Source organism: Brachyhypopomus gauderio, chromosome 16, assembly GCF_052324685.1.
Source record: "Brachyhypopomus gauderio isolate BG-103 chromosome 16, BGAUD_0.2, whole genome shotgun sequence".
In the NCBI taxonomy this organism is placed as follows: domain Eukaryota; kingdom Metazoa; phylum Chordata; class Actinopteri; order Gymnotiformes; family Hypopomidae; genus Brachyhypopomus; species Brachyhypopomus gauderio.
In genome coordinates, this window is record NC_135226.1 from 8792445 (window position 1) to 8805578 (window position 13134).

Here is a 13134-nt window from a genome sequence, read left to right on the forward strand (position 1 = left end):
ACACAGGACATAAAAGGAGTCTCACTGTTTTTAAACACACATTATATATATATAAACTCTAAACAAATGTTTATTCATGTTTTCTTTCTTGTCTTAGTTTGCTGTTCCACACTATTCACCGTATTTCACCGCGCCCACTTTCAAGTGTGTGTTTCTTCCGCCTTTGTGTTAGAACCTCCGGTCAGCTATTTTTGCATTACTGTACACTACTACATTTTAATGATTTTTTTCATAAAATAGGCATTCTTGTCTATTTACTTCTTTACTTAATTACTTTAAATGACAAAATGAATGCAAGGAAAAGATGTGGCCACTGATTATAAAATAGTTACTTATCTGATAGCCTCACAAGCACCCGACGCGTTTGCTTCATCGGAGCTTCATAACCGAGCCATTTCTCGGGCTAAGGATGATCTGGTGTTGGTGTTGGTAAGAGCAGACGTATGGACGTTTGGGTGGATGTTTTAAATTTAGCGCCTTCAGCCTTAGACGCAGGTCCTCTTCTTTGGAAGGCGGTGGATATAAGTTATAAGGTGCCCCACAACACTCAGATCCTTTCGAGCTGTGTTCGTAACACTGTTGGTCAAGCACTGCTACATCTTCGTGCTGCGCGGTTTGTTTACAAGCCCAGCGAGCCGCTAATACTTTTAAAACCGGCGTAGTGGAAAACGGGAGACTAGCGGTATGAAGTATCAGTGATATTGTGATTGTGATTTGAGTCTCGTTGGTGAGACGCGGTTTTTCTGTCACACGGTTGGAATAAACCACATACAAGGTGCAGCAAAGGCACCACACACGACTGAGGGAGGTTTAAAAACTACTGACACTGTCTGTTATTTTCTTCCTAAAAGTGAGCGCAGGTCAGTGGCGTTGTAACGAGTGTTGATAACGGAGTTTATCCACTTTTTACCTAGAAAACAACAGTTGCGTACATAACAGAGCTCGTAGTGTGCTCCAAACGTGACAAAGTCCTGAAGCATATCACGACTTATGTTTATATCGAAGTTTGTGCTTGTTTTTTTACTTAATTTGTGTCCATTTTACATCCCCCCCGCTAATAATTTACACTCGCCACCCCTCTTGGTCTCTTGTGGCTCTTGGTCTCTGACGGGTTGGCCACCTCTGCTCTAACTGAACATATTATGCTAGTCATTTTGTGTTTGTTGTCGTTTTGCTTGTAATCGGTATCAGCGTATCCGTAGCACCGGAAGTTCTAACACAAAGTCAACCAAGATGGCCCTGCGCAGCGTTGTCATGGAAAATAGCGTGAATAGATGAACGGAAATCAGATCAGTGTTCTGCTGACTTTGCCTACAGGGTACAGATTAAAATATTATTTTTAATAAAGTGAATAAAATACATTTTCATTTGTGGAACAGTGTGTCACCATCTCTGTGATATGTAAGTATGATTATAGATCTAAAGTAGATTTGGTACAATGAACATTTAAGTGATGCCTTCAACGATGATTCATTTATTTTTTATTCTTAGGAATAAACAATCCATTTCATTTGTACTCAATAATTTTCATAATGCTGAGTATGTGTAAATGTATTTCTTTAATTTCAATAGTAATAACTGTCATTGCACTTGTGTTGTTCAACTGACCCCCAGCCAGAGCTGCAATACAAAAAAATCTTTTGAGGAGGGACAATCTGCTAACTTCAGACGTTACATTAGACACACCTGTCCATCCCACCCCCCGATACTCACATGGAGCTATCTAAATGGATCTGCTGAAGTCAGTTACAGGGTCCAGCAGGGAGGCACATGGGAGATGGAGTCTCTCCTGAGTTTCAGTGCAACAGAGCATGACAATCACACAGACATCACCTGCATAGCCGATTTCACAGTGGTTTGACAACAGATGTTACAGGACTGTTGTCAGAAAACAATCAAATGTTCCAAGTTCAAAAATATCTTAGTGTATTGGAAATAAAATGAGATCAGGACCTCAAAATATATAAATTGCATTCACATAATGTGAATATCAATCACTTTTCTACTCTCAAACATTTACATGACATTTTTATACACTGCTTATACACATCCTAGATGAATAATAAATAAAATATTGCAGTTGAAAATCTTTATTTATTACATGGTGGAATGCATTGAGAACAAAATAACAAAAACTATCAATGTCAATCAATATTATCCCATTAAGGTCTGGATATAGAATCAAAGTGGAAAATCAAATGACAGGCTGATCCAAGTTTAGTGGAAATTCCTCAAAACAAGTTAAAATAAGGTTCAGTAGTGTGTGTGGCCTCCATTTGACCGTATGACCTCCCTACAACGCCTGGGCATGCTCCTAATGAGGCTTCTGAGGAATCTCCTCCCAGACCTGGATTAAAGCATCAGTCAACTCCTGGACAGTCTGTGGTGCAATGTGGTGTTGGTGGATGATGTCCCAGATGTGCTCGATTGGATTCAGGTCTGGGGAATGGGCAGGCCAGTCCATAGCATCAATGTCTTCATAATGCAGGAACTGCTGACACACTTCAGCCACATGAGGCCTAGCATTGTCATGCATCAGAAGGAACCCAGGGCCCACTGCACAAGCATATGGTTTCACAACGGGTCTGAGGATCTCATCCCGGTACCTAATGGCAGTCAGGGTACCTCTGGCTACCACATGTCAAAGTCAAAGTCAAATTTATTTATATAGCGCTTTTCACAACACATGTTGTCACAAAGCAGCTTTACAATCGTATGGGTCCAGATCCCTAATGAGCAAGCCAATGGTGACAGTGGCAAGGAAAAACTCCCTATGGTGGTGGGGATTAGGAAGAAACCTCGGGAGGACCAAGACTCAAAAGGGAACCCATCCTCCATTGGGCGGTCCATAAGCACAAGTCCGTGGTGTGCGCAGGATGGTTCTGCAGATAAAGTTAAGGTCCTTGTTCCCCGGCCAAGTAGTCACAGTCCCTTCGGTGTAGATGGTGAGCCTCAGGTGGAGGTCCCTGCGGCCCTACAAAGAAATGTCTCCCCACACCATTACTGACCCACTGCCAAACCGGTCATGCTGGAGGATGTTGTAGGCAGCAGAACATTCTCCACGTCTCCAGACTCTGTCACGTCTGTCACATGTGCTCAGTGTGAAACCTGCTCTCATCCGTGAAGAGCACAGGGCGCCTATGGAGAATCTGCCAATCTTGGTGTTCTCTGGCAAATGCCAATCGCCCTGCATGGTGCTGGGCTGTGAGCACAAGCCCCACTTGTGGACGTCGGGCACCATCATGGGAGGAAAAAACAAGAACCACTGACAAACATTAGCTGATAATGGAGAAATCCTACCAATGGCTGGAAAAGGCTTGACTAGGCTGCACAGAGGCACTAATCAAGGCAGCCCAGGAACAACAACGTTTGAACAGGATCAATAGAGGCCGATATCTACCACACCAGGCAGGAGCCCAGATGCAGATGTACTAAGATACCCATGAGACAATCCAGTACATAACTATGGGATGCAAGATGCTAGTACATGGATCACCATAACCAAGTAGCTGCCATATATGTGTCTGTGCACAACATGCTGCCCGGCAACACTCTCAATCCAAAATGATGTATATACTACTGCACACTGGCCACCACACAAAATATCCAATAGAACAACTTAAATAAACTGTCAAACAGTGCCACCTGGTGATTATGTTGAAACATTACAAGCATTCTCACAACTAGTGTTTTAGTAAAACTCCTTGGTCCTTCTCAAAGCCAACAAGAAAAAAAAGAAAAAAGAAACGTTGATCTTGAAAATAGGAAATTTAACCTAGGACTGTTACACTAACCCAGGAGTCTATAAACATGTAACATAAAATAAGTGTGGCCCTCTGCTGTAAGTGTCTGTGTGAAACTAGTCCTTGTTAAAAATACGTTATGTATTCCAATTCTAATATGAAGCAGAATGTTGTAGAGAAATTAATATCTTTGCAGCAGGACTATGCTAGTAATTTAAATGCAGACAAATACAGGAACCAGGACCTGAAATAATTCTAAAAGAGCTTTACAGCAGGACACAAACCACAAAATTATCCTTAAATTTATATAAATCATATAAACTTATCTGCTCATGACTTACATCATTTTTTTAATTTAAACTGGCCTATCAACTGATTGTCATTAGTTGTCATTGTAGCTTTTAGCATTCACTAGACATTAGTAGATCAGTGACATACGTACAGTGACCAGTTCTGAGCTCATCGTCCTGTGTGGCTTTGTGGCTGAGTAGGTTAGTTGTGATTAGTTGAACAGGCTGTAGCGTTGTCTTGGAGCCTGTACCATGGATACGATATGGCTGGCAGGTCACACTGTGCACTACATACATTAGCAATTAAGTCTGGGGATGCCTAAATTTAGCACAACAAACCGATAAATCCTTTAGTTTTTAGTGGTGGATCACAAATGTTTCACCACTGAAGGCAAACTAGGCATGGTCCAAAGATCTACACTGCATAAAAATGGGTGCTGTGTGTAGTAAAACCTTCAAAGTAAGAAATGCAAGTCTGACAAGGAACAGCAGGAAAAGCTTTTGGATCTCAAACCTAATGAAAGAAAGGTCCTGATTATCCAGACTGTGCAGTTTTATATTAGCTTAGAACTAATCCTTTACTCAGTGAAAATACTGATTGTGACAAGCTTAAAAACTTCTATTTGCTTCGAGTATTAAGAGTCAAGACAAATGTGTGTATTGTACATATTTCATGCAAACAGATATTCCTGAGATAAAAACAAGAGAAAAAAATAAACGGATGAATCAAAATGATGAAACAGGATTGAAAATAAAAACCTAAGAGACAGAAAACATTTTCCAGTAAGAAAAAGAAGAAAGAAAGTGGTGCACAGTACTGCATCTCGGAAATGATCTCGGACTGAACCGATCTCGGACAGAACCGACTTTTTAATCTCAATGACTAAATGCTGCAGTGAGATATTTTCAGGAGTTTGTTCCAGATATGGCTAGTACAGTAACAACATATTGTCGACCCGAGTATGAGGGCACCAACGTGGCCCTGAAGAGGCTCAGCTCCACAGTACTGAGCTTAGCAGGGCGACTTTAAACACATGCGTGTTTGTATGCGTTTTTACTGGCAATAGAGTATAACATGAAATATTTAGTGAATATAACATTAATATAAATGAGGTATATAAAATGCTGCCTCCCTGTTGTCTTCTGTAGTAACTATTATCAGAGTAACCCCAGCAAGCACACACGTGTGGTTTTGCATATTTCTGTGTAAGTGCATGAACTTTCTCTTAAGCTTTACTTACTCTAAGAAATACATTTTACACACTCTTTTTACACACTACTACTGCATTTAATCACATCTTAAATTCCCACAATGCAAATTCATATCGAAAATATCAGCATGTAGTTTTCAACGAACAGTGCATAAGTGCAAAAAAGAAAAATACCAGACTGATTCACAGATACGTGTTTACAGGCAGTTACTTAGATTAACAGAGATTAACAGAGGGGAGCTATTTCTGCCACTGAGATGGAAGCTCTGTGGTTTTGCTGTCAATCTGTGGTTGATGTCATACTGGACTGCACGTCTCACCCCATGCATGATACTTGTTTGACTTTGTTTAGTAACTTGTCACTTATTAATTTAAGACAAATATTTGTTTAGAAGACAAATGCTTGTTTCCTGCTCCTTTAAGTATATATATTTCTGTAAATGTAGATACATTTGTAAATATTTACTTTATCATGCTACAAAATCCACTGTGAAAAAATAAAAAATGAAAATTGCGACCAATCTTCCACCACAGAAAAATAAGCAACTGTGTCATGAAACCTCTTCCTAAAAATCTCTTCATCCTGTCTGTTCTTCTCTTATTTCCTCTCAGTATCGAGTGGCAAATGAGCTTCACTTCCTTCTGCTGACACAATGTGAAGGTGTCCAGATAGAAAGAAAGCAGCAGTTTTTTTGCACATTAACAATACGACCTGCCATAAAAGCAACACTTGAAAGGTGATTTCACTCCTTAACCAAATACAATCTACGCAATAACTTATATTTCTCATCCAGTCATATGCCTATGACACATCAGATTCAGCAAAGGTTCTCAGTGCACTTGCTGTTGTTTAGTTTCTTGTATATAGTTTCTACTGTGGAATTCACAGGATCTTTCAAAAGCTTATGATGACAAGCCAGAGGTTTGTGTCTGGGACTGGTGACCGCGAGACACAGAGATATGCTGTGCAACTATATCAGTGAGAGGAGTCAAAACACGGATGCTGCCGTCCATATTACAGGTGAAGCCCATATAGACCCCACCATGTGCATTATGGGAGATAAGGAACTCACGCAGGTATGAGGGTGTAAAGGAAAGCAGAACTCTCACTACAACTAGCACAAGATTTGCATGTAGAAAAGACTCACATGGTTTTGGCTTGCACGTTTCTTACCTAAAGTGGAAATTGCTTGGATCTCTATCAAAACCCTTTTGCATGAACACAAAAAAAGTCAGTTATGACGTATAAACAATACTGGGTTTTGTCAGTCTTCCTGCTACTTCAAGAAAGCTGCTTCAGCAGAGTTACTGAGGCAGGTGTGGAATAGGTAGGTGTGAAAGAACACTGCAGTATCCGTGGCCTGTAGAGAGAAGACAATGGCAGGCTTAGTAGTAGCATGATGTAATGAACGGAGACGTCGGGATGGGCTGGGATTTAAAAAAGAAAGATGATGGGATGAGAAGCATGAAGGAGCGGAAATGAAAAGAATGGATTGGGTGAACACTGGGTGCACTCGAATTGGATGTTGTGATTGGCCGTTGTGTCTATTTCAGCCACAAATGAAGAATAAAGCAATCCAAGAGGGACAAGGCAGTGAGCAAAGTTGCCTGATGTCCACTCGTACAGGACGAGGGTGATGGAGACAGAAGAATGAGGAACAAGCTGAAACTGTAGGGTGTATTACTGATGTGGCACTGTCAAGTAGCTACAGGAGTTACGGGTCTCGGTAACGTCTACTGCCATGGGAACTGTTAGAAAATTAAAAAGAGAAATGATGGGTGTTGGTCCATAGATGCAGCACTCTCTGTCTCCTGAGCAAACTGTCAAAACTTGTCCAGCAGCATTCAGGATTTGCACCAACATGCCTTTTCAATATCTGCTGGTACCATTTAGCACGTCTCTCTGGAATCACATGCCTAGCTTTTAAGGTAAAAGCTCACTGTTCAACTGACACTGAAGAAGCATGAGGTCATTCTAGGGCAGATGCTACAAGCTAGGCTGCAGGAAAGCTCCGTGTTTCAACCTCTGCCACAAGCTCTGCTAATCTTCATTCAGCGCTTACAGGTACTGATGCTCCAGCCTTTGAAGTCTGGTCCTAGATAGATCAACGGTGAGCATGCAGGTCGTGTCATGTCCTTGCCATGTTGTGTCATGTCTTCAACACAAACGTTTGACCTCAGACAGGCTGATGTGAATCCCACATGTGGTTCGCTGTTGAAGTACTGCCAGGAGCTCACTGAGTCTATAAACTCTGCACGCCAACGTGTCAAGGAGGCGTCGTCTGATTCCTCAAAGAGGGGAAATACCGTTGAGCCAGAACAATTGGTAGCAGTAAAAAGCCACAGAGCTGCACAATTGGACATTAAATGGAAAAACCCCTTCCATGTTCTTGAAAACTCAGGTTACTGATGCAGCAGTTCTGTGCCAACCATGCAAGACCTGGACTTATGCTTCACATTGAAAGTGGTGGTGTCACTCCAAATAAGGACAATATGGTTGACCCTAAGACAAGAGTTTTGAGAAGAACCAAATCTACTATATTATAGTTAGCATGCACGTTAATTGCATTCAAGAGAGTTGGGTTGTGGAGTCTTTTATTGTTTAATTTACGGAGCCCACACATGACTGATCATGTCACTACTCAGGAGTGCCCATGCAGAATGACAGCGCAACTAGAACAATGATGTGCAGAGATGATTGAGTCAGTGATCATCTAACACAACTTAGCAGTGAGTAGGCTACCAGTTAGTCAGTCTGATGTCTCGTGAAGTGAAATTATCTTATTTTTACTCTGTATTTAGTGCTGATAGTAGGAAATGCTGATCAGCTGTGGTAACATCAGAAGATGTGCACCATTTGCACTCTTAACCCTCTATGGTACCTTGTTGCCTCCAGGCAACACATACTACTTTATCATGTTGAAAGAAAATTAGGCATGCTATATACTTCTCTGTCCACCTTAAGAACTATATGACCCTATATCAACCAATGAAAATGCAAAAAATTGGTCACATGCTCAACAGGTGACCATTTTGCTTCCTTTTTCAGCACATACACACAAGTCACATGGCACCATTTCTTTCTCTCAGAAAAGTGTGTTTTTCAGCAATTTCCATCCAATTTTACATCTTTAAAAAATCTAAACATTATTTATTGGTAAGTGAAGATGTATTTTCAAGCATTTTACATTAGATGTAATCAAGTCAAGATTGGACTACTGTAATAGTCTTCTAATTGGATGCTCTAAACAGTCCATAAAGAAACAACAACTTGTACAAAATGCTGCAGCAAAACTCCTAACCAGGGCTAGAAAATTCCATCATTGTTATAGGGGCGAACCTGAGGGTGGAGAAGGATCCATGAGCAGGCGAATAAGATCTGGGTATTTATTAAAGAAACTCGATAAACAGAGGTCCCAAAAAGGGAACAACCACCATAGGCAGCAGCACAAAAGGGCAAGGCTAAAGAGGAGAGTCAAAAACCAGAGAAGACTAAGAGCAGCAGGCAAAGGTAACAAAAGGGCCAGACAGACGGGAGTATATCAAAAAGACAGAGCAAGGATCAGAAACCAGAGTATCAATCAGAGCAATATAGAGGACCACGGCCTGGTAAAGACACTCAGAGAGCCAATACTTCGCACTGATGACTTGTGAACAGAGTCCTTAAGTAGGGTGTGGTGAATAGTGAATTAGAGTGAGGTGTGCTGGTCAATTTTCCGGCGATGTCGCCCTCTGGCGGTCACGGGCATGATTGACATTCCTGACAATCATATTAGTCCTACTCTCTCGGTGTTACACTGGCTTCCGGTTAATTATCGAATTGATTTTGAAATTCTTCTGTTAAATAGTCTTGTTCCACAAATGTTAAAAATTTAATGTATATATCTTCAAAAACAAAATAAAATTGCACAAAATCAAGACAAGGGTTTAAGCCAGGATGTGTTGGTTTACTTGTGGTCCCTGACACTGCAAGGGAATCCACAGTCGGACAGTATTTTATATTTATTTTACTGTGTTCCTTGTATGGGGTAGACTATTTCTGAGGCTGGGACAGAGTCTGTGTCCCTCCCTGGACCACCATCCGCCCCCCCCCCCTTTTAGTTTTGGGCTTTATTTTTTATTGTTCCAATCATACAAAAATTACAATATGTCACCAATATGACCTCATTTGTTCATTGTGGCCATGTCAACAAGTCAACAGCCTGCAAAATGTTCTTGCATTTAATTTTAACTTGCTGCCAGGTCCTTTTCTAGCCAGACAAGTTTGTTCTTTATGAAGGACAGACAGATAAATATAAATATATGCTACTTAAATATATGCTACATCTACATCTTCCACATTTAAAGCAAAACGTACAACTGTTGATTAGTGGACTTGAAAAGTAACTCATTTAGTCCTTTTATTGTAGCCTGATTCTGACAGTTCCAGTGCTGCAGTTTCATTGTACAGTTCTGGACGCATTAAGCCTTATTATGCTCTTATTATGTAAATAATAAACCTCCACCAGTAGCTGTTGTTCAGCCGTGAATTAAGAATTTAAGAGTGAACACGCTCTTATCTTATCCCAGTTATCTACACTTGTCTCGGCAAACGTGCAACCAACTAACCAAAATGTGCCGAACAGACTCAAGTCGCGCTTGCTCATTATCCTGGGATTTCTTTATTCTACGTTTGTGCAATGACCCTATGGCTAAAATAACGAGACAAACAAAATTGGGGGAAACCTGACACAGACCCTAAAGAGCTGGCTCAATACGCCCTCTAGTGGCGGAAGGATAAAAATGAATACAGTAGAATACACTGAAAAAAACTTTGTGATGTAGTAAATTATATTAACAGCATACTGCATTGTAACGTTATGATCCAGTCGAAATTATTTTATTATATTTAATGTATGTATACATTATATATGTATGTATACATGCATGCATCGGTGTATATTGTTTATTTATTTTTTCATGTAATAAATGAACTGAGTGAAGAAGGTTTTATTATAGATTAACTCATGTTATTTAGATGTTTTATAGTCATTGTACATGAAACTACCAAGTCAGTTTTAATCTTAAAAAGCTGTTCAAATCCACACGTGGGCCTTTGGACAAGACAAGACACCCGCCATTTTTGAACAGAGATATTAGATGCAGAAGAAGGCGACGAGGACGAGACGTTGGTGGTTGTTACTGAGGCACAGCTTGGATATCACCGGTGTGACTATGTTTTAAATTTGTGAAAATGTGTTTAGTTTTCATTTTGGTAATTGGAACTTAATGCAATACATAGGTTATTGTTCATAATTACGTTTAGTTAGTATTAGCTACTTTCCCTGTTAGGTTTTGTTAACGTTAGAGTAAGTTCATATAACTGATGATTAACCTTAATCCTAAGGATTAGTTCAGTGGATTAACGTGTTAAAACTCGTTCGCTAGGCGTGTTTGTATGCTGAGTGTGATAAAATGGTCAAGACGTTCTTATATATTGAATACAGAGCGAGTCATTTACCTGTCAGCACGTACAGGCAGCGTTTGGGATCGAGTCGTGTCACTCGACACTGCTAATGTTGGTGTAACCCAGAAAGAATGAAAACAAACAATTTTAGTCTAGACGTCACAATCACGTATTTAAATGCGCAGCACCTGATGTTAACCTGCCGCTGCCTTTTATGAGATCTGCAGGTACAACCGTCCAGTGCTGCGTGTTCCTCTCGAGTGGTGGTGATCCCAGGAAGAGTTTGAGAGTGAGAGAGGAGGAGGAGACATTGGCTTGGCTTATTGCCTTTTGCCTTTTACACCTATCTCAGTAGTTGAGCTGCTATTTTAACTGCTTTATTTGCATTATGGACAGTAAACACTTTGCAGCTCTGACTCCAGCTGCTTCTGTTCCCTCCATGACTTCTACACATTTACACATCCAACATGGTGAACAGTTGAGGCTTAGGGAGCAGGACAGATTGGTTTCAACACTGGTGTCATCAGACAGAAGCAGTAATCCATTACACAGCAGCCAAGACCGGTCACTAGGCCGACATTATACGGTCTAGTGCTAAAACACTGGGTAAGGGTGGAGGTTGGTGTGGTTTGACCACACACTTAACAGGTAATGATTGGCAGTGTTGCTATTTAGAATCTCAGGTCAATACTACCCAGTCAGGTTTAAATCTCCTGTTGATCTTCTATCATGTGATATGCATTTTTGTATTTAATGCCTCCTGGAGTATTAAAGAAAATGTAATGCATTGCATGCTGTAGCGATACTGATAGTGCTATTGTATTAATTGTTTTATTCATCTATTTATTTATTTATTCATATTGGGGAATGGGGTGTTTTACAAAATCACAGGTGTACTGCTTTTATTTTTTTAACAGAACAAAAACAGCTGAAAGTTCTTAATCTGTGGGATTACACAGAATTTGGTGGTTAATGTTAGTCATGCATCTGTTACATTTAATGCTGAAACATTGAAAAAAAATCTCATGTGGGCCAGTCCATGCCAATGTCAACCTTTAATGTAGCTGTCCAGGATGACAGAGTTTAGTGTTTTGGATTCAACAATGCTAGACAAAACTGCCCCATCACAGTCACAAGCAGAATAAGAACCTAATGTTTTTTTTTTATTAGTAAGCTCTTCAAATGGTTCCAAAGACAAAAGGGGCTTTCCAGCGTCTTCAGAAGTGATGGGGGGTTTTAAGTCCACATTTCACAGCTGACAGCCAATTGGTGTGCACTTGGCCCAAGAGAAAATAGGTAAGGAAAGGAAAATTCAGGTGTTTGCTCAACATAAATTTAGCAGACTATGGTAAGCACTTGAGTTGAGGTATAAAGTTGTCTTCTGAAAGGTTTTATTTACATGGATCTTGTTTGTAATTTCATTTCTGCTGCTACATCCAAAACACATGACGCCAGCAGTCACACTTGTCATGGTTAACTACCTGGCGCTATTGTACTGGGGGGAAAAAACAACAGAATCATCTGGGTAGTCTAACTTCAAAAAAAAGAAGAAAAAAGAAATCCCTCCTGGCACCAGAGTGCACAAAGAAGTGCCGCTAATCCAGACAAGTCCGTCCAGACAGATGAAACCAGTCCTTCCAGCAGATCCACGGCAGGGTTAGGAGATGCATTACCCATAGATGCCAGAGGTGGCAGTAGAGTACTTGCTAGAAAGAGCTGTTGGCAATGTTTGTGTATGAACATGTAAAGAAGGGCCAGACGAGTGCAATACAGCACTGACATTGACAGAGAAAGACAGGCTTTTTCAAAACTCATTCACCTATAAAATAGGACTGAAAATAGGATTTTTTTATACTATTCAATTTAAATTATTGAGAGGCAAGACCTTTGATTTCCTTTAAAATGTTATTCCTTGGATCAGTCTTTTTAAAGGTCAAAATCTTTCAAAAGGTCTTATAAAAGCATGATGAAATTCAGCTTGAGCAAGCAAAAAGCTTGATTAATATTGCTCCTAGGAGAAACTGCCAGATTGAACCGTTTAGTTTCATAATTGATTGCCTAATGTTTAGGAAAGTCCTAGCAGACGTGAGTCCAAGTGCCGTGTCCTGTCCACAGACCACCAGGGCTTTGATACCACAGTGATGTGAAGACATCTTTTACTCCCAATATCACAAAGGAAGATGTAACATGGACACTAACCCATATTTATACTAAAAGAATGGAGAATCACTTGACTACACGAAAGTTATACAGTTTTCAAATGCACTTTGGAAGTTGTGGGTACATAGAAACACCACCCCACCACCACCTCAGAAGCAGGTTTTAGCTTTGCAGGGCAGATTTCTGCTACACACTTGTGTATTGCATCAAGCTCCAAGATGTCACAAAGACGGCCTAAGCACCTCTGTCTCATGGATTCACATCTCATAAGATTTGCCAAAGCT